Source organism: Felis catus, chromosome C1 (genome assembly GCF_018350175.1).
Source record: "Felis catus isolate Fca126 chromosome C1, F.catus_Fca126_mat1.0, whole genome shotgun sequence".
NCBI classification, from domain to species: Eukaryota; Metazoa; Chordata; class Mammalia; order Carnivora; family Felidae; genus Felis; species Felis catus.
Genome location: NC_058375.1, coordinates 9,244,993 through 9,266,218, shown reverse-complemented (window position 1 = coordinate 9,266,218; position 21,226 = coordinate 9,244,993). Strand labels below are relative to the sequence as shown.

General features: G+C 48.4%; 2 long non-coding RNA genes across 2 annotated transcripts; one reads left to right on the top strand and one right to left on the bottom strand.

The window, feature by feature from the left end:
* Positions 1–4,215: 4,215 nt before the first annotated feature.
* Positions 4,216–19,280, top strand: LOC123379472. Its single transcript, XR_006583920.1, has 4 exons — positions 4,216–4,709; positions 14,287–14,386; positions 16,371–16,419; positions 18,817–19,280. It is a non-coding gene; the product is annotated as an uncharacterized LOC123379472 (long non-coding RNA).
* LOC109502089 lies at positions 9,112–12,597 on the bottom strand. Its single transcript, XR_006583919.1, has 2 exons — positions 12,394–12,597; positions 9,112–9,288 (listed from the first exon to the last, which is right to left on the bottom strand). It is a non-coding gene; the product is annotated as an uncharacterized LOC109502089 (long non-coding RNA).
* Positions 19,281–21,226: the final 1,946 nt, after the last annotated feature.

The window sequence follows — 21,226 nt, the reverse complement described above, 5'->3', positions numbered from 1 at the left end:
AGAGTCTTCTCTGAGCCGGGGCCCGCGGACAGACGCGGCCTCACGGGTCATCAGGCTACAGTGTGTGTGCCAGAGGAAGGCCTGGGCATCGGGAAGGCCCTCCCCAGGAGGGGAGTCTGCTGAAGAGCGGGAGGGGGCCCTGACGACAGCCACCAGGCTGTCTCTGCCCACTGTCCTGTTCTCTCGTGGCCGTCCAGCCTGGACACATAGCTTGGAAGAAATGCACGGCCCTGGCGCACAGGTAAGCAGGGCCGGGAGACAAACGGGGCCCGGAAGGGGCCAGGCGTTCACTCGCTCCGTGGACACGTCGGGATGAGTGCCCGCTGCGTGCTGGGCCCCGGGCCTGGAGACGCGGGGATGCGGAGAAAATGCGGTGGGCCAGGAGCCTGTGCTGGCTGAGCGGAGAGAAGGTGGATGGACAGATAGGCCAGTATACGGACCAGTCACAGGGGCAAATATCAGACAGTGGCTGGAGCGGTCAGTGAAGACTTCCCGGAGGCGGTGACATCTGAGCTGCGGTCAGGATCCTAAGGAGGAGACATCCTTGTAAAGGGAGGGGTGTGGGGCGAGGCAGAGAGCTGGGCCGGCCTGAAGCACCGGGCTGTGGGGCAGCGTCGGAGGCCAGGCCTCCACCTTAGCTTTGCCCTTGGCCCTCCTGGTACATTATCTTCTTGTCTGCTCAGACCAACCCACCTCCCCGACAAGGACACCAGCTGGTCCTAGCGACCGCATGGGGCTGCGCAGTGACAAGCCCTTTGGATGGTGCTGGGTGGTCTGGACGGAGCCCGGGCTCGGACACTCGCCTTCGGGGGCCGCAGTTTGGATTCTGTGAGATGGGGACTCAGTGCCCACCCTCCCGAGGACTGGGGAAGAGGAGAGCTGCCCGGGAGTCCTCATTTCTCTGGAGAGAGGGTGGGGGGCACCTGCAGCGTGGCAGAAGGTGTGAGCAGGGGCGCCCCTGTTCTGCATTTGCATGTGGCCCGCGCCCCCCAGAGGAGATGGAAACTTGAATGCTGTGGTCTTGCCCTCTGTACCCTCCTTCCCTGGGCACTGCTGCAAGGCCTTGGCTGTCTGTAGGCAGGGAGGGCTGGAGGAGCCCTCGGGCTCTGTCACGGCCGATGTCATCTCCCAGACGGTGGCCTTCGAGAAGCTGCCTGCTCCTCCATTGGACTCAGAGCCATCCTGCCCGTTCAACAAATGTGTCTGGTTTCAGGCCAAATAATGTGGGGAACCTGGCCCCGCTGGCTGTGTTCCCAAGAAGGGGTGCTGCGGACAGATGTAGTCACTCCCTCCCACCTGGTGTTTCTGGGGATCAGGAGCCTGGAAGTGGTGGAAAGGGCACTACTGGGGATGGGCCCTACGGACACCACCCCATAATTCCACACGGGGGCCGCAGAGACCCAGAACCGGGCCTGGCGTGGAAAGGAGGCGAATTTATTTGGCTTTCCTACAAAGAGATCCCGACGTCAGGGAATCTTCCTGGGGTCCCCTAAAGCGTCACCTCTCTTGCATTTCCTAACATGAAGTTATTAGCTCTGTGTTTCCTGGTTATAAAAAATAATATACACTCATTATTATTTTTTTTAATGCTTATTTATTTTTGAGAGGGAGAGAGCATGAGCAGGGGAGGTGCAGAGAGAGAGGGGGGACAGAGGAAGTAGGCTCCGCCCTGCCAGCAGAGAGCATGGGCTTGAACCCATGAGCTGTGAGATCATGACCTGAGCTGAAGTCGGACGCTCAACGGACTGAGCCACCCAGGCGCCCCTCATTATTTTTTTTTTTTTAATTTTTTTTTTCAACGTTTATTTATTTTGGGACAGAGAGAGACAGAGCATGAACGGGGGAGGGGCAGAGAGAGAGGGAGACACAGAATCGGAAACAGGCTCCAGGCTCTGAGCCATCAGCCCAGAGCCTGACGCGGGGCTCGAACTCACGGACCGCGAGATCGTGACCTGGCTGAAGTCGGACGCTTAACCGACTGCGCCACCCAGGCGCCCCTCATTATTTTTAAAAAATTAAAATAACGTTAAAAGGCATTCAGATCTATCTCCCTGCATCACAGCTGCCTTCCCTGACCACCCGTATCTGTCACAGGGCAAGGACCTCACTCCGATGTATTGAATGAGTGAAGGAAGAAAGGAAGGAAGGAAGGAAGGAAGGAAGGAAGGAAGGAAGGAAGGAAGGAAATTATATAATCCTTCAAGGAAAGTGGACTACTTTATTTACAAATGGGTCATTATGGCCATCAGCATCCTGCCCCCTGAAAGAAACAGGTTCTCCTTAATGCCGGCCCTTCCAACAGTGGGATTTCCCTGGGACGCGGTGACCTTTCTGCTTCCTGTCTTTCCCACAGTTCCTGGGCCAGGGGCTTCCCAGAGCACATGGTCTGCCCATGGGCTCATTGTCTTAAAGTATTATTAAAAAGATGATGCCGTGTCAAGAAAGAAGAAAATGGGGGGAGGGGCAGAGAAATGGGCACCCACTAACTGTCCCAGCAAATACCATTTTCCTGCCTGCGGGTGGTCCTTGGGACCCACTCGGCACACGCAAATTTTGTATGTGGTACAAGTTTTTTACTCAGGTTTATGATTCTCAATTTTTACTTAACACTCTGATAGATGTTTCTGTGCATAACCTTCAGAATTCTCGCTGTAAAATCATTTCAGGGGCGCCTGGGTGGCTCAGTCGGTGAAGCGTCCAACTTCAGCTCAGGTCACGATCTCACGGTTCACGGTTCGGAGCCCACATCAGGCTCTGCGCTGACAGTGCGGAGCCTGCTTGGGATTCTCTCTCCCTCTCTCTCTCTCTCTCTCCCTCTGCTCCCCCCCCCACTCTTTCTCTTTCTCTCTCTCTCAAAAGTAATAAATAAATAAACTTAAAAAAAAAGATAATATTCAATGGCTTTCAACTCTGCCTTCATGCACCTTTCCCATCATATTTCTGGTAAATTCCTTTCCTAACGGGCGTATAGGTTGCATCAGGTTTTTTGTTTGTTTGTTTGTTTGTTTGTTGCCATTGACAACTTACAGCCCTGGATATTTTACCAGCTTGGGCGTTTTGTATCTTTTAAACCTTCCCCTTGGGAAGAATCCCAACAGAGGGTCCAGGAACTAAGAACACAAAAAGTTTTATGGCTTTTTTTCTGGGTGTGATCCCCTGGCTTCTCAAAAGGGAGATGCCAATTTGCAATTCCATCAGTAGGGTGAGGATATGAATTTCTACGCATGCTTGCCAATGCTGGGTGTGGCCTCAAAAACAGTCTTCTTTTTGCCAATGTAGTATAAAATAGTCTCGAAGTACCTCCTTCAATCTGCCCTTCTTCGATTATCAGTGCAGAGAAACCCTTCACGATGTGGCGATTCAGAGCAGGTGAATCTGACCAGTGAATTCACCTCCGAGCCCCAGACCATCACGTATAAAGGGGATAATGTCATCTCCTCACGGCCTTTTTGCGATTATTTTTTTCCCAATTCGGCCGAATTTTTCTTTTTATTTGCATATTTATAAGAGCTTTGGGCCCACACTGCACCTTCAGAGTACTGAAATCCAAACCTGGTCTTTGCCCCGAGAGCTTACAAGATATTTTCATCTTTCTAGTGTTTCTCAGAACTGCCCGAAGTGAGCCTTTCAAGAGTAGCTTGAATATATGACAGTAGTGACATTATCTGCAGGACCCAGACAACTCGGAAATGAATTAATTTTATCCCAGGCACAGCTATCAGGGTTGTGACCATGTAAATAGTTTCCAATCTTTCACACCCGAATGAATGGATTATATCCTGCGGAAACCTGCTTGGTTGGAGAGATTTCATTAAGATGGAAATGCAAGGGGGTGCCCGGGTGGCTCAGTCGGTTAAGATTCTGACTTTGGCTCAGGTCATGATCTCGCGGTTCGTGAGTTCAAACCCCGCATGGAGCTGCGTGCTGACAGCTCAGAGCTTGGAGCCTGCTTTGAATTCTATGTCTCCCTCTCCCTCTGCCCCTTCCCTGCTTGCACTCTGTCTCCCTCTCTCTCTCACTCTCTCTCTCAAAAATAAATAAACATTAGGAAACGATCGGAATGCAAAAATTTTCTGGGACAAACAAAAAGATTACAGCATTTCATAGATAATATAGGAAAAAGTTAGGAACATACCACAGTCACCAACTCTATATATGTTAGATTTTCTTGCTGCACTTCCTGTGATAATTAAATGAGATAGAAAACTCTTAAGGCAGTGCCTACCGCAGGATAAACACTCAGTGCCTGCTGACTGCCTTAGTCCAATTTCTTTGTAGGTACATGATCTTTTCATATCCCTCGCTCACGTGTTGGATGCGTGATTTTTTTCTTATTTATGTTAACGAGCTCTTTACATATTGTAGCCATTCTTCCTTGGTGTCATATTTCCTGACATTTCACTTTGTTCAACAAAATTTAGGCTATTGGAAAGTTTGTGGGTTTTGACATCTGTTCCTTCCCCCCAGAACTGTCTTGGGATCCATTAGAGTCACCGCTTTGCCTCAATTGTCCAAGACAAAGCAGGCAGAAGCCAGAATTTGGAGGTCTACCAGTTGGAATAATTTAGTTGATCTTGTCTCGGGCTCCGTCAGCTTTCCCTGATGTCATGGCTCTCCAGGGACTTGGCTCATCGAAGCATGTGGAATAATTCTTCCGAAACGAAGGACTCAGAATCTGCCCGTTCTGGGTGACTTTTGCTTCAAACGAGGTTAGTCTTCTTGATTTTGTGTTGGTGGTTGTTCTCTCTTTTTTTGCAGCAAAGTTGCAGCCTTCTATGTGCAAGACTCGGGGGGGCGGGGGTGGTAAACAAAAAAGATACATCCCCGCCCCAGTGGAATCCACAGTTTACTGGGAGACCCACACTGGCTAACGGCATCTAGTCAATGAATATTTAATGAGCATCTACTGTGTCCCAGGCTGTCTGCTAGAGACTGGGGACATCCATGTGAGCAGAGATGACCCCTGACTTCATGGGCTCATCTTCATTAGCCAAATAGCCACACAAATAAATGGAGGATGACATTTAACATGGATGAACTACGAAGGAAGGGCTCACGGAGCTAGGGGGCTGTAACACAGGGATGTGACTTTTTCCGATTGAGGGCCCAGGGGAGCGAGGGGTGTCAGTTAGAGAAGGCTTCCAGGAGGAGGTGACATTTCAGGTGACTTCTGAAGACTGGCTGGGAGTTGACCAGGTACAGTGGGAAAAGTCTCTTTGAGACAAAGGGAGTAGCTCATGCGAAACCCTTGGGGTGGGAAGGGATAATTTTAAGCGTCCACGTGGCTAGATCCAAGGTCCGGCACCAGAATTCTGGGCTGAAAGGCTGGGTCCCTCCTAGTGTACCAGGTCAGTGTTTCGGGGGACCCTCTCCTGGTTTGGCCCACCCCCAGGGCCCCATCTGCCTTGTCTGGCGGCGGGAGAGGTGTGAGGGGAGTGAGGAAGGCCATGTAGAGCCCCACTGGTGCCCTGCTAACTTTCTCTGACCTCAGCTGGAGCCTGGCCTTCTGCCTCCGGGAGTTCACGGGGAGGTGAAGTCTCCTCCAAGTGGAGGCTGGGTCTTTCCCCTCCAGGGAGGCCCGGGAAGGCCCAGGAAGGCCCCTTCCTCCCCTTCCAGGGCTCCCTGGGACCCAAAGAGCCAATTGTCCAGCTGTGCCCTCTCCTCTTCCCGGCGCTGGGGGCTCCGTGACTGTCCTGTCCCGGGGCACAGGCTTGGGTCCCGGTGGGAGGACCCAGGACCTAGGGACCTTGGGGCTGTGCCAGACCTCTGTGACTCCCCCAGACAGGACGGGCTGCATTCCCCTTGCTGGCCCCTGCTTCCCTCAAGGTCCAGGGGACAGCTCAGAGCTCAAGTTCCCAGGGACCAGGACAATGAGAGTGTGCACCACCTTGAGCACTTCGTGGTTTGCAGATTTCCAAAAGACGCTTTGGCTCTTTCCCTCTGCAAGCGCCCAGGAGCTATGTCATTGGCTTCCCACCCATCCTTACCGGGAAATTCCAGCCCAAGAGTCGGGGCTTTGGGAACGTCTGCCTAGAGTTGAGAGCCAGCGAACACTGGGTTGGAATCCCTGATCCGCCTCTACTCTCTGTGGGGCCCTGGGTAGATTTTCCTCTCTGAGCCTGTCTCCCCATGTGTAAAACGGAGACGTGGGAGACAGCCAGGTAAACTGAGGCCTCACTTGTAGGACCTGCGTTCTAGTGCGTTCTAGGAGGCCTCATTTGATCTGCACGGGAACCCGGTGATGGAGATACAAGGTAGTAGTTCTTACAGATGAGGGCTCTCGGGTTCAGAGAGGTGGTGAAACTCACTCAAGGTTGCACAGCAAGTAAACGGCCCGGCACAGTCAGGAGGGGTGTTTGCTGAGAACCCCGCCCAGTCTTGGACCCCAAAGCTAGGAGCCCGAGAGGAAGTTTTCTGTGCCAGCTCTTCCTGCAAGCCCAGAATTCCCCAATCTCTCTGCACCACCCCCACCCCCGCCCCGAGTGGTTTCTGCAGCCTATGGGGCTCCATCCGCAGGCCTGTATTTTGAAACTTGGCATTGGCATTGGGGGAGGGCGGTCGGAGCGACCTCCCCTCCGAGGGAGCTGCTGTCACTTCTCCCCCCGGGGGGAGAGCAGCTTGGCGAGCAGGAGGGGCAGGCCGGCCCCTTTGTTGCTCGCTGAGAGGACAGTGCGGCCACCGCACAATTCAGCTGCCAGCTCGCCGCGGTCACTCCATCCATCACCGAGGGCGGGGGCTCCGGGCCGGCTGCTCGCCTGCAGTGTTGTTCTAGTCTGCCTGGAGCTGTGAGATAAACGGGGCATGAACTGGCCCCCTGGCGGGGGGTCAGCCCCTTCTGCCCTCATTAAAGTGCCAATCAAGAAGAAGAATGGAGGCCAGCCGAGTGAGCTCAGCCTCCCGGTGGCCGAGGGGGCAGGATCCAGACTCTCCCCCGACCGAAGGGAGCCCAGAGTTCCACCCGGCCCGCAAGCTTGTGGTTGCAACATCACCCCTGGTTTTTGGTCTTCCCTGCAGTGAGAGCGGTGGCGGGGCTGCGGGTGGGGGTGCAGTGGGGGCGGTGCCGACAATTCAAGGCAGCAAATGCTCCTCACGCGGGCCAGCTGGGACCCTGTCTGGTTACCTGCCGCCATGTGACAAATCCCCAAAACTCAGTGGCTTAGAACAACAACCATTTTTTTTCTTCCCTAATCTCTCTTGGATCTAAGGGTTGACTGGGCTCCACTAGGTGACTTTTCTGCTCCACGTGATGTGGCCTGGAGTGGCTGTCATCTGGGGCTCCTCCGGGCTGGGAGAGCTTCCCCATAGCTCATGCTGCATGTACCGGCTGCCTGTAGCAGGGACCCCTGGAAAGCTGGGCCCACCTGCTTTGCTGGGTGATTGGGCCTTTCCTTCCATCTCCACGGGGTCTCTTCTCCAGGGCAGCCAGACTACTTATCACGCCTTAGGGCTCCCAAAATGTAGAGAATGGAGGTGTTAGGGTTTCTTAAGGCATTGGCCTAGAACAGGCACAGGATAACTTCTGCCTTTTTTTTTTTTTTTTAAAGACTGTGCGTGAGCAGGGCAGAGAGAGAGGGAGACATAGAATCTGAAGCAGGCTCCAGGCTCTGAGCTGTCAGCACAGAGCCCGACTCAGGGTTCGAACCCATGAACCGTGAGATCATGACCTGAGCCAAAGTCGGACACTTAACTGGCTAAGCCACCCAGGCATCCCTTACTTTTTACTTTTTATTTTTTTAATGTTTATTTATTTTTGAGAGAGAGAGAGAGAGACAGAGAGCGAGTGGGGGAGGGGCAGAGAGAGGGAGACACAGAATCTAAAGCAGGGTCCATGCCCTGAGCTGTCAGCACAGAGCCTGACGCGGGGCTTGAACCCACAAACCATGAGATCATGACCTGAGCCAAAGTTGGAAGCTCAACCAACTGAGCCACCCAGGTGCCCCACTTCTGCCCTTTCTAAACCAAGTCATGGGTCAGCCCAGGTACAGGGTGGGAGGGGCCTACCCAGGAGAGTGGATGTTGGGAGGCACGGTCCTTTAGGGCCATCTTCGGAATCTGGCTACCAGGCACGGTGGGATCCCAGTGGGGGTGCTTTGCTTGTCAGAGGGGTAGAACAAGCTCTCTTTTATACTAGGTTCTCTGGAGGCCTGGAGGTCAAGTGGACCAGAAGCATATATATATATATATATATATATATATATATATACACACACACACACACACGCACACACACACACACACACCTTTCTATCTTCCATAGATAGTCCATCTATTCTCTAGAACAACCCCCTAAAGTCTACAACAAGGCATTTGGGAAAAAATGATTACTAGCATGATTATGTATTCATTACAAATATTAAATAACAATAATTGGTGCCATTGCTTGAGAACTTAATACACCAAGCATTGCCCTAAGCGATTCACAGACCCAGGCTCCATCCATCTTGTGGCTCTGCAGCGCTCTCTGGTCTGCTAGAGTGGATGAATTACTCTGGCTTCTATGCGGAGAACGGACCACAGGATGCGTATATGTGGGGAGGGGAGGGGATTTGATGGACATTCCCCACTTGCCTTAACCCACTCTCCTTGTCTCCATCCTACACTGTTTCCTGGGAGGCTATCTCCATGGACTGTTTTAACAGACTCCCAACTGGCTTCCAGTTAGGTTCGGCCAGTGTGAGTTTCAGAATGGCCCCAAAAAGATTGGTCCACACAGTGGCAGGCGATCAGAGATTCCCCTGGCTCTCTCTCTGCTGTAGTGTGGCAGGTGCTGACTTTTTTTTTTTTTTTTTTTTTACCAGAGGCCATGACTTGCATCAGGTGGCCCTTTCCAGTCTCTAGAACTCTCATCCATTCCTAGGGATGATTACAGGATGCTACACTGTCTCTAGTCGGTACCTCTGACCCACCCATAACTAATAAAAAAGTCATAACCCTGCAATCAGGTCCTCTAAGTGTGTCATCTCTATCCTGCTGTGTCCCTGGCTGATACAGGCACAAGGAAGCTGTTCAGGAGGCTATCACAGTAATCCAGATGGGTAGACTTCTAAGGTGGATTGGACGTGGGTAAAAGGGAAGTTTTAGAGTGGCTCCAAAAAGATTGGTCCACACAGCTGGAAGAATGGAATCATTTATTAAGATGGGTAAAACCAAGGAAGAGGCAGGCTTGTGAAGGAAAAAAAATCGTGATTTCCATTGTGGACATGTCAAATCTGGGATGCTTTCTAGACTTCCAAGCGGAGATGTTAAAAAGGCAGTTGGGGGTCCAGGTCTGGACTTCAGGGTGCAGATCTAGGTTGGAGATATAAATGTGAGCATTATGAGTATCTAGATGCTATTTAAAGCCTTGGGACTCAATTAGATAACCAAGGGTAGGGTGGATGGAGAAAGGAAGAGGTCTGATAGTGAGTCCTGAGGCTTTCCAACATTTGGAGGCCAGAAGGCGAGGAGCAACCAGCAAAGAAACCTGACGGGAGCTGTCAGTGAAGCAGGAGAAAAACCAAGGAACAACTGGTTTCCTGGAAGTCAAGTGGAGAAAAAAAGTGCTTCAAGAATAAGAGAGTGTGATCAATAGTGAAGGATACTGCTGATTATTTTGGTTAGATGAGACTTCATAATGAAGATGAGAGTTGGCAAAGTGGAGTCAATGATAACCTTGAGGAAGGGTGTTTGTTTGTTTTTTTAAGATTGTATTTTTAAGTAACACATGCACCCCACATGGGAGTTGAAGCTTGAACTCACTTCTCTGAGGTCCAGAGTAGCATGCTTTACCAATTGAGCCAGCCAGGTGCCCCCATAGATGGGGTCTTGAGGATAAAAACTTAACTAGAGAGGGCTCAGAGAAGAACAAGAAAAATTTTGGGTTCTATCCACAGCAGAGTAGCTGTATTAGACTTATCTGCCTGCCATAAATAACAGTAGAAATGGACAAAATATATGAAACAACATTTATCAGGCACTGAGCCACAGGCAACCAAAATCTATGACCCTTAAGAGAAGGAGAGCACACAAGGCCGAGCTCCACACTCACCTTGACTTTCTGCCTAGGGGTAATTTTCAAACTGTGGCACAGGGAAGTGGACTCCAAGCAGAGAGTTACAGTCTCACTGGGTGGAGAAAAGAGAGTTCAGAGTTTAGGGCTGCTAAGACAGCTAAATTTGGAGGGCAGATTACCAAAGGAGAGGGAACCACAGAGAAGGAACAGCAGAGATGGAGCCCCAACATTTTTCATAGAGATTCCCTTCAGGTCTGTAGCTGAATCCTAAGATACGCATGTACACACAGGACAAGACTCCATAGTGCCTAACAGAAAATCTACTTGGAGACTGAAAGCTGAACAGAAATTTCAGAGGTCTTAATGCTAAAGCAATATTGGAGTAGTGGTCGGTCCAGAGAGGCAAGATCTCAGGAATACTCTGAGAATTCCACTGAAAACGTAGGAAGTTTACAGCTTGGAAGGGCTACACCATGCAAGTAAGGGCTTCACCCTACGACTATGGCTAAAACTGAAATAGACACATTAACAAAGTCTAAAATCAGTTCTCACTAAGATCAAGACAGTCCTCCAGTTATTTAACTGCCTACCAGAAAAAATAAACCACTCTTCAGAGGATGATACCATAGTCTCCACAACATAACATCCACAATGTCTAGCATACAATAAAAAATTACTAGACATGTAAAGAAGCAGGAAATGTGACCCATAGTCAAAAGAATAATCAATAGCCTCAAACTCAATATAATCCTGATGCTGAAACTGGCAGACAGAGACTAAAATATATAAACGTATTGAAGGATCTAATGGAAAAAGTGATCAAAACATTTTCACAAATGGGGAAATGCAGCATAGAAATGAAATCTTTTAAATATTTTAAATATTTAAATTATTATTATTTAAATATTTTAAATATTTTAAATGGAAATACTTTAATATTTTAAACTGAATAAATATTTTAAACTGAAAAATGTAGTAGATGAAATGAATAATTCTTTGGAAGCACTTAATAGCATACTAGACATAGCAGAAGAATGGCTTTGTGAACTCAAAGACCGGTCAACAGAAATCATCCAAACTGAAGCACAGAGAGGAAAAAGGAATAATAAAATAAGACAGAACAGAGCATCCAAGAACTGTGTGACAATATTAAATGGGCTGATGTATTTGTAGTTCCAAAATGAAAAGAGAAAGAAAATATTTCAAGAGATAACGTTTGCTGTGAATCTAAAACTACTCTAAAAAATAAAGTCATTTTTTTTTTAAGTTGAGAGAAGATAAAATGTAATTCTAAAGTGTACTCCAACCAAATTAAGAAAGGAAAGGGAAGGGACATCTGGGTGGCTCAGTTGGATCCAACTCTTAGTTTTGGCTCAGAGAGTGATCTCATGGTTTGTGAGTTTGAGCCCCATGTAGGGCTCTGTGCTGACAATGCAGAGCCTGCTTGGGATTCTCTCTCTCTTTCTCTCTCTGCCCCTCCCCACTCATGCTCTCTTTCTCTCTCTAAATAAATAAATAAATAAAAATAAAATAAATAAATAAAGGAAAAGGAAAAGGAAAGGAACAGAGAGAAAACGGAACAAATAGAAGACATGTAGAAAAACAGACTGAAACCCAACCACATCAGTAATTACACTAAATGTAAACAGACAAAATACTCAAAGTGAAAAACAGAGGGCATCCGTTTGGATACAAGAACAAAAACCAACCATATGCTCTTCATTAAATACATGGACACCAAAAGGAAGAAAGAAAAGTTGGGTTATGTTCATATCTGACAAAGAAGAGTTTGGGACAAAGATTATTCCCAGAGATAAAGAGGGTCATTGCATAATGGAAAAGAGTCAATTCAACAAGTAGACATAATAATCCTGTGTGCCATTGATAGTCTTAACAATATAGCTTCAATACGTGAAGCAAAAGCTAACAGAAATCAACAAACTCACAATAATAATTGGAGATGTTCACTCCTCTCGGAGATATTGACAGAAAACAGGCAGAAAGAATACAAACACAGAGGATTTGGAAAAGAGAATGGGAGGCGGGGGAGAGAGAAACCCTAATCTTCTGAGGACTTGCACTTTGGAGAGAGCAGAGACTTGAGGAGTGGCTGAATTGAGATACAGGATCAAGGGTAGAACCAAAAGGAAGAAATGACAGCATGTTTGTATTTTGGTGAGGACCCTCCAGGAGGGGTGGGAGTTGGTGATGCGGGACAATGAGTGGACTTGAGTAGGCAGGAAGGGATGTGGACACGAGGGGAAGAAGGGGCCCCTGAGGGGTCGGCCTGAGGGGTCAGGCGCATGGAGCTGGAGAAGGGGAGCTTTCCCAAAATGGTGTTGGTGTTGGCCACCGGGCCTTGTCCTATGGCCAGGCCTCCTGGGGATGGGCAGGATCCTCACCAGGCTCTCAGACTTGAGGTGCTCCTGCTCTCCAGATCTTTGTTCCAGGATAATCCAAGCTGGTCACAGAAAGCTACCCCGCCACAAGAGGCGGCGACAAGAGCGCTGCTTCTGTAACTTTCATGCACATATAAAATTAACATTGTATATGAACATATGTTAGCATTACGTACATATGTTTTCTTTTTTAATTTTTTTTTTTCAACGTTTATTTATTTTTGGGACAGAGAGAGACAGAGCATGAACGGGGGAGGGGCAGAGAGAGAGGGAGACACAGAATCGGAAACAGGCTCCAGGCTCTGAGCCATCAGCCCAGAGCCTGACGCAGGGCTCGAACTCCCGGACCGCGAGATCGTGACCTGGCTGAAGTCGGACGCTCAACCGACTGCGCCACCCAGGCACCCCTACGTACATATGTTTTAACATTCAGAGATTTGATTCCGTTTTTACAGATAACACATAAGGATGAAACTATACATATTTTTAAGTTTATTTATTTATTTTGAGAGAGAGAAAGAGAGAGAGCGAGTGGGACAGGGGCAGAGAGAGAGTGAGAATTCCAAGCAGGCCCCGCATCAGGCTCTGCACTGTCAGCACAGAGCCCAGTGCGGGGCCTGAACCCACAAACCACAAGATCATGACCTGAAGGGAAGTCAGAAGCTTAACCCACTGAGCCACCCAAGCGTCCCAAGGATGAAAAGATTTTTATTTTTATTTTTTTTCAATATATGAAATTTATTGTCAAATTGGTTTCCATACAACACCCAGTGCTCATCCCAAAAGGTGCCCTCTTCAATACCCATCACCCACCCTCCCCTCCCTCCCATCAACCCTCAGTTTGTTCTCAGTTGAAAAGATTTTTAAAAGTAATTGACTCACAGAAAAGGAAACAGCTCCGAAACATAATTTCTCACAAAAGCAGTCCACGTTAAAATTATAAGGAGATGCTCATTTCTCCCAAAATTGGCAAATATCAAAACACTTGCCAACACACTGCATTGGTAAGGGTGTGGGAAAATGCATCCTTGTTCATGTCAATCTGTAGGTTAGTATGAACTCTATAGAGGCTCTATAGAGGGTAGTTTGGCAATATGTATCAAAATTACCAGGAAAGGTCTGTCCAAGGTGATTCACTTCAGTTTTGTCCGTAAAAGATGACTGGAAACACCATAAGTGACCATCAGTAGGGGATTGGTTAAATAAATTATGGTATATCTGTACAATGAAAATCATGCTGCTACTCAAGAAAATTAGAAAGGTCCTTATGTGCTGATATGGACTGATAGCCAAGTTGTATTATTATTTTTTTTTAATGTTTATTTATTTTTGACGGGGAGAGAGAGACAGAGCATGAGTGGGGGAGGGGCAGAGAGAGAGGGAGAGAGAGAATCCGAAGCAGGCTCCAGGCTCCGAGCTGTCAGCACAGAGCCCGACGCGGGGCTCGAACTCACAGATTGCGAGATCATGACCTGAGCCCAAGTCGAACACTCAACTGACTGAGCCACCCAGGTGCCCCACCAAGTTGTATTAAGAAAAAAAAAAAAAGCCAGGCAATAGTATGCTATAATTTTTGTAAAGAATAAAAATGAAAAGACCAAGCAAAATATATAGGTATATATGTCATTGCCTGGATAGATAAATAGATGATAGGTAGGTAGGTAGGTAGGTAGATAGATAGGCAGGCAGTCTCTGTGTGTGTGTCTCCCTGGAAAAATACATAAGAAACCAGGGAGGGGAACTGGATTCTGAATGATAAGAGTGGGAGGGAGGAAAAATACAAGAAAGCACAAATAAAAACAAACACAGATGGCAGGAGACAGTGTGTAACTAACAATACTCACATAGTCTACTTCCTGTTCCCTTTCTAAATACTAACTACATTTTCTCTTCTAGATAACCGTGTTTCAGAAATCCCGTCAAGAAAATTTGCAGGAACTTTAAATCCAGCAATGTGACCAGAGACTAGGCTAAGGTGACAGGAGGTGAGCACTGGGTAAGTCTGCCGGTCACCTTTGCAAAGTACCCACTTTGTGCTCTAGACGGAAAGGCCACACTCTACTGCCGGTAGTTTACGACCAGTGACTCACCATTCCGGTTTTCAGTCTGTGGACGTACTTTCAGTATTATGAGTTATTGAATCAAAACACGAATACAGACCATTCTCTGTCGTCCTTTGTGAGGCCTCTCTTGATGAGGTAACTAGATTAACAGGACAAAGCTGAGGGTCAAAGTGTGAGCCGGTAGGATGCCTCCTACCCCAATAATGTAATCGGTGTCACCTTTCTGAAATGAAGTCTGCCATTGAGGCACACGGGCACAGGCGGGCGTAAGGGAGACTTTGGGTCAGACCTGGCCACCGAGGCCTTGCTCTTCCCCTGTCCTGTTCCACGTGTGCATCGCCTGCCTCTCTGCGGGGACTTTAAACACCCTGGGCAGCTGGTCAGAAGCCTTGATTTTGTTTGCTGTTGTTGCCCAATCTGATATTGGTGGTTAGCAAAACCAGCCAGGCTCCTGGAGCAAAACAGATGGCTTTCTTCCCCCTTCTGATCTCCAGGGGTCTTCAGTGCAGAAGCTCCCAAGATTTCGTGGCCAACTAGACTTGAACTAACCTTCCTTAAGGCTGACAGCTCACCTCAGCACCCTCCTTCCCTCTATGCCTTCTGCTTCTGCAGCAACACGGAGCCTACGAGCCCTGCATTCTTTCTGTGGGAGTCTTCCCTGCCTTCTCGACTGTTCCTCACCCCTCCTCTCATCCCCGTGTGTTCCCACAGAACTCCGAAACTAAGCAGATTCGTGACCCCCACAAACCAAGGTTGAATATCTGATAGCAATCTGCCCCTCATCCAAGAGACTCCCGAGCACCAAGGACTTCACTCAGAGGCGTGAATCTCCATGGTGACTTTTATGGCCACACGAGGGGATCCAGGAGGGCCTGGGCAGAGGAGCCTTGCCAGGTGGCGACTCTGTCCACACTCTGGTACCCACCACCGTGCAACTGGTTCGGCTCCGTCCAGCACAGGGAAGGGCATCGTGCCCCTGGGTACCACCTTCAGCCACCCTTCTGCAGTCCAGCCCTCTTGGTGGGTTTGGGAGTGCCCTGAGCTAATACAAAGGATTATGTCCACATGCACAGTCAGGTGGGGTCACCGTCATGGGACACAGTAGTTTCTATCGGGCTAGACAGGGAGCAGATGATGTGCTGGCCAAGAAGGATGAAGGCCGCTCCCCAGCCTGAGCCAGGTGCACATTCCTTGAACAGGGTTTTTCACACTAAGTCCCCGGCCTGTGTGCCCTGAGGGCTCAGGAGCTGGCCACTTCCAAAAGCGTTTCGCGTTTCTGGGTAACAGCCACCAGTGGATTGTCCGGTCATCTGCTTCCACTCTGTCCAGTCTGGCGGCCACCAGCTACCTGTGCCTACCGAAACGTGCCTAGTCTGAATGGAGATACTCTGGAAGCGTAAAACATACACCAGATTTTGGAGATGTAGTGCAAAATAAGAATGCAAAACATCTCATTAATCCTTGTCTACACTGATTACACACTGAATGACGATATTTTGGACAGGAGTTAAACATATTGTTAAAATTAATTTGGGGGGCACCTGGGTGGCTCAGTTAAGCATCCGACTTCAGCTCAGGTCATGATCTCGCGGTTCGTGAGTTCGAGCCCCACGTCAGGCTCTGTGCTGACGGCTCAGAGCCTGGAGCCTGCTTCGAATTCTGTGTCTCGCTCTCTCACCGTCCCTCCCCTGCTTGTGCTCGGTCTCTCTCTCTTTCTCTCAAAATATAAAAGAAACATTAAAAAAAATTAAAATTAAATTACTTTTCAATTTCCTTTTCCTTTTTGTAAAATGTGGCTCCTAGAAAATCTTAAATTACGTACGTGACTTGCATTATGACATTTCTATGGGGCAATTTCCATCTACTTGGTAAAGCCAAGCACTGCACTTCTCAGAATCTCTTCTTGAATGTTTCCAGGCTAGAGCGTCAGTCAAAAGGGAAGGCACAAGCGATGCGGGAGGCAAAGGTGAGCAGCGGCCACTAGGCTTTGAAGGTCATCGTTGGGTCAAGGTGGTTCCAGTCAGTCTTTGCTCTTGCCCTGCAGCCCGAGATCATTCCTGATGGACGGTCTCACTGAACCAACACTCACCGCCACCACCACCCCCGCCGCCCCCCCACCCCCCCAGACCCTTTGCGGCAAACTCAGAGGGCAGCCACAAAGAACCAGAATCTTCCAAAGACGTCCCGCCCACCCCACTCCCCAGCCCTTCCTTAGGCCCGGGCACTCAGTGGCGCCGGGCCAGGTTAACAACCTTGTTCCGGTCTAACTGCCCTCGCAGCCTTCGCCTGCCAGCGCCTCCCCAAAACAAACAAACAAACCCCCCCAGAAGACAAAACTGGGAACATAAAACACATCGATTAATGTATCAAAATGCAACTGACGTGGCTCCGAAGCAGAGGCCTGCTCTTTGCTCTGAGGCCTCCTGCCCCCGGACTGAGATTCTACTTCCTCGCGTTCTACCCACCTCTCAGTCTTCTCTCCCCTTCGCTGTCCCCTTCCCCCCTGGCTGCTTCTTTCTCGTCCACCTCCCAGCTGTTCTGTTCGGAAAGCATCTTAAAGGAAAAACACCCTCTCTCACTCTCTCTCCTATGGTCAAATTTTGGAGACCTCTACACTTACTTCTTCCCCTTTGGCTCCTGTTTGGACACCCACAATTCCCCGGTGACGGTCACCGACGGCCTAGTTTCCGCATCATTGGTTTCTTTTTGGTCTTACTCAACCTGACTGACCTCACAGGAGAGCTGGGCATCACTGCCCGGTCTCTCCCTCCCCAGCCCCTTCCCATGGAACATCCCCCCTCCCCCCATCACCCCTCCCCCCCCCATCTTACTGACCTTCCCTGGCTCCTCCTCCCTCCCAAACCCTCCATCAGGTCTCCCTGGGGCTCTGACCTCAGCTCATGTCCCTTGTCACCTTGTCCCCTCTCTGGGCACCGTCATTTATTCTGCAGTTTATTTAAACTATTGTCTCCAAAGGAAGGACTCCTACATCTCTCTTTCCAACACCTGCTACCTGGGGTGACCCTAGGCCCCACGTTTACTGGGTCCAAAATGGAACTCACCTCCCAGTTTTCCATGTACAAGAAGTGCTGTCAAGGGGGGCGCCTGGGTGGCTCAGTGGGTTAAGTGTCCGACTTTTGGTTTCTGCTCAGGTCATGATCTCACGGTTTGTGAGTTCGAGCCCCACGTTGGGCTCTCTGCTGACAGTGCAGACTCTCTCTCTCTCTCTCTCTCTCACTGTTCCCCTACCCCCACTTGCTCCCTCCCTCTCTCTCAAAAATAAACATTAAAAAAAAAAGTGCGGTCAAGACCCATAGGTTGCAAGTGACCTTCGTAAGCAAATGGACCTTTGAACAGACTTACGCAAAGCCCGGTGCCTCGAGTGATGTCCTCAGGACCTGGCATCCTTTCACCTCTGGGGTGAGCCTCTCTCCATTTTTGCTTCACTCTGGGGCTGGCCCTACAGACATGTTGGTTCCTGCCAGCTCCAGACTCAAGCCCAGTGGAAAGCAAGCATCTCTCCCTGCTGACTTCTGCTCAACTCCCTGGATTCACCCTGATTGGACCACGTGTCCATTCCAGAATTGGTCCCTGTATCCAGAGATAGGATTGCACCGATTGGCAAATGGATTATATACATATACAAACAGTCACCAGAAGAGTAGGTTGGGTGGCTGGCCAGGATGGAGTTCACGCGTCTCCCACAGGGGCTGGAGCCTCTCTCGAGCTGCAAGGGCAGAGAGTGGGTGAGAGATGGTTCCCCGAAAGGAATGCAGGGTCTACTTCCAGAAGAAGGGAGAACTGATATCTGGTCAGGCAACAAGAGCGAATGTCCAATCTACAAAGTGCCATGACCTCGTCCTTCCCTTCTGGTCACATACCCCCAAAGTACTGGGTTGGTTCTTTGTGTCTGTTCTTTTGCCTGGACTATCTCAATGGTTCCCTAAGGAAACTTCTGTCTCTCACCATGTGTGTTAGTAGTATGCTCATGTCGCTGGCCCAGTAGTATTCCATTCTTACGTTATACTGCCTTTTAAAATATTTACTTCTTAAAGTTTACTCTTGAGAGAGAGAGACAGTACACGCAGGCACACACAAGCAGAGGAGGAGCAGAGAGAGAGGAGAGAGAATCCCCAGCAGGCTCCACACTGTCATTGTGGAGCCTGACGCGGGGCTCAAACCCACGAAACGTGAGATCACGACCTGAGGCGAAACCAAGAGTCGGATACTTAAAAGACTGAGCCACCCAGGCGCCCTGCATTTCTTTAAATCCATTCACCTATTGAAGGACGTTTTGGGTTATTACAATTAACCATTTGTGTATAAGTCTTCGTGTTGACGTATTTCCATTTCTCTTGAGTAGACAACTCGTAGAACGGATGGGTCGGACGGTGAGTGTGCTTAACTCTTCGAGAAACTTCCAAGCTGTTTTCCAAACTGGTTTGACTGTTTTGCATACCCACCAGCCATGTAGGAGAATTCCATGTGTTCCACACCTTGCCAATACTTGCTACCGTCAGATGTTTTAACTTCAACGTTTCTACAGGCGTGTAGTGGTATTTCATTGTGGTTGTGATCGGCAGTTCTCTGCATGTGAGACTGCACATTTTGCATGTGCTTTTGGGCCCTCTGTATATTTCTTTTGTGAAGTGTTTGTTGAAATGTTTGCTTAATTTCAATTGGGTTACATGACTCACTGAGTTTATTTGCTAAAGAACTGTTAAGAAATTTTGCATCTGTGTTGAGGGATATTGGTCTTTAGTTTTCTTTTGTTGTAAGACCGCTGTCTGGTTTTGGTGTCAGAGTAATAAAATGATTTGGAAGTGATTTCTGTTTTCTGAAAGGGTTTGTATAGGACTGATATTAATTTCTCCTTAAATGTTTGTTTGAATTCACAAATGAAGCCATCTGGGCCTAGACTATTCTTTGTGGGAAGGTTTTTAATTACAAATTTTCTTTGATAGATACAGGGCTATTCAGATGTCCTATTTCTTCTGTCAATTTTGGTGATTTGTTTCTTTTTTTTTCTTTTTTCTTTTAGAGAGAGAGAGGAGAGAGGAGAGAGGAGAGAGGAGAGGAGAGGAGAGGAGAGGAGAGGAGAGGAGAGGAGAGGAGAGGAGAGGAGAGGAGAGGAGAGGAGAGGAGAGAGAGAAAGGGAGAGAATGAGAGAATCTTAAAGCAGGCTCCATGCAGGGTTCAATCCCAGAATTCTGGGATCATGACCTGAGCTGAAATCAAAAGTCAGATGCTCAATCGACTAAGCCACCCAGATGCCTGGTAATTTGTATCTTTTAAGAAATGTGCCCATTTTGGGGTGCCTGGGTGGCTCAGTTGGTTAAGCATCCGACTTCGGGTCAGGTCATGATCTCACAGTCCGTGAGTTCGAGCCCCACGTCGGGCTCTGTGCTGACAGCTCAGAGCCTGGAGCCCGTTTCAGATTCTGTGTCTCCCTCTCTCTCTGCCCCTCCCCTGTTCATGCTCTGTCTCTCTCTGTCTCAAAAATAAATAAACGTTAATAAAAAAAAATTAAAGAAATGTGCCCATTTTATCTGAGTTATCAGATTTAAAGGCAAAAAGTTATCCATAATATCCCCTTGTTACCCTTTAAATGTCTATAGAATCTGTGATGATGTCCCTCTTTTCTTTTTTCAGTGTGGAGTATTGTGTGTGTGCGTGTGGGGGGGAGGGTAGCGATGGGGTAGAAAGAACTAAAATCTAATTCTCCAGAGTAGAAAATCAGTAGATAAGACCTCTGATGGGAAGAAATCAAGAATAGGTTAGAAACATGTGGTAGATACTAGAAGAAAATGGAAAAGAGTTGAAAGTGGATGGGATTAGTGAATGGTGGGGCAAGGCGGGCCAAGGATTGAAAACCAGTTAATTCCAAACTAGAACAAAGTTCCACTCCAGGGTCCTTTCATTCTGTATCTCACCTCTTTCATTTGCCTTTCCCTCCCCCAATCTAGGCTGCACCTGAAGTGTGCTCTGTGCTCCCAGCCTTCTGTGAACTCCTCTCATCAGCGCCATTGGAAGTCTTAGTTCAGTCCCGTCTCCCTGGTTGTCTGACCCAGTTTCTACCCCATCTTTGGGGATGGCAGACCTAGACATCCCCAAGGATCTTGACCTTGGACCAATGGTGTATCGAGTGTACTTGAAACTCCGAGGATTCCCCTTCTCAATACAGCAAAAGTATCTTTAGTAATAATCATGAATGAAACAAATAATAGTAACCAGAAATGCTGTGAAAAATCTTAAGCTTCTAAAACAGTGGTGATTTATTTATTTATTTATTTATTTATTTATTTATTTAGAGGGAGAGAGAGAACCTCAAGCAGGCTCCTTGTTGTCAGTGCAGAGCCTGACTTGGGGCTCAGACTCACAAACCATGAGCTCATGACCCGAGCTGAAATCAGGAGTCGGATGCTTAACTGACGGAGCCACTCAGGCGCCCCAATTTTATTGAACTTTTAAAAGATGTTAGTGAAAATTAAATAAGTATTAAAGTACAAAGAAGGGCATAACTAGTTCATCTTTTAATATGTAGTTTATCTTTACTCAATGGCTTGAATTTTGATTTTTTTTTGGTTATAGATCTCTATGGCAGATGCTTTTTCTTAAATACTTGCCCCGTAGTAAGCGCATTTTCATTAAATCAACACATCAGCATCGTTTCCATAATCCAATCAACTCCCGTGACTGCCAGCGCTGCTCCCGGGCAAGCCACTCTCTCCAGCTCTGAACTGCCCTCTATCTGCTTAATAGGTCACTGACAT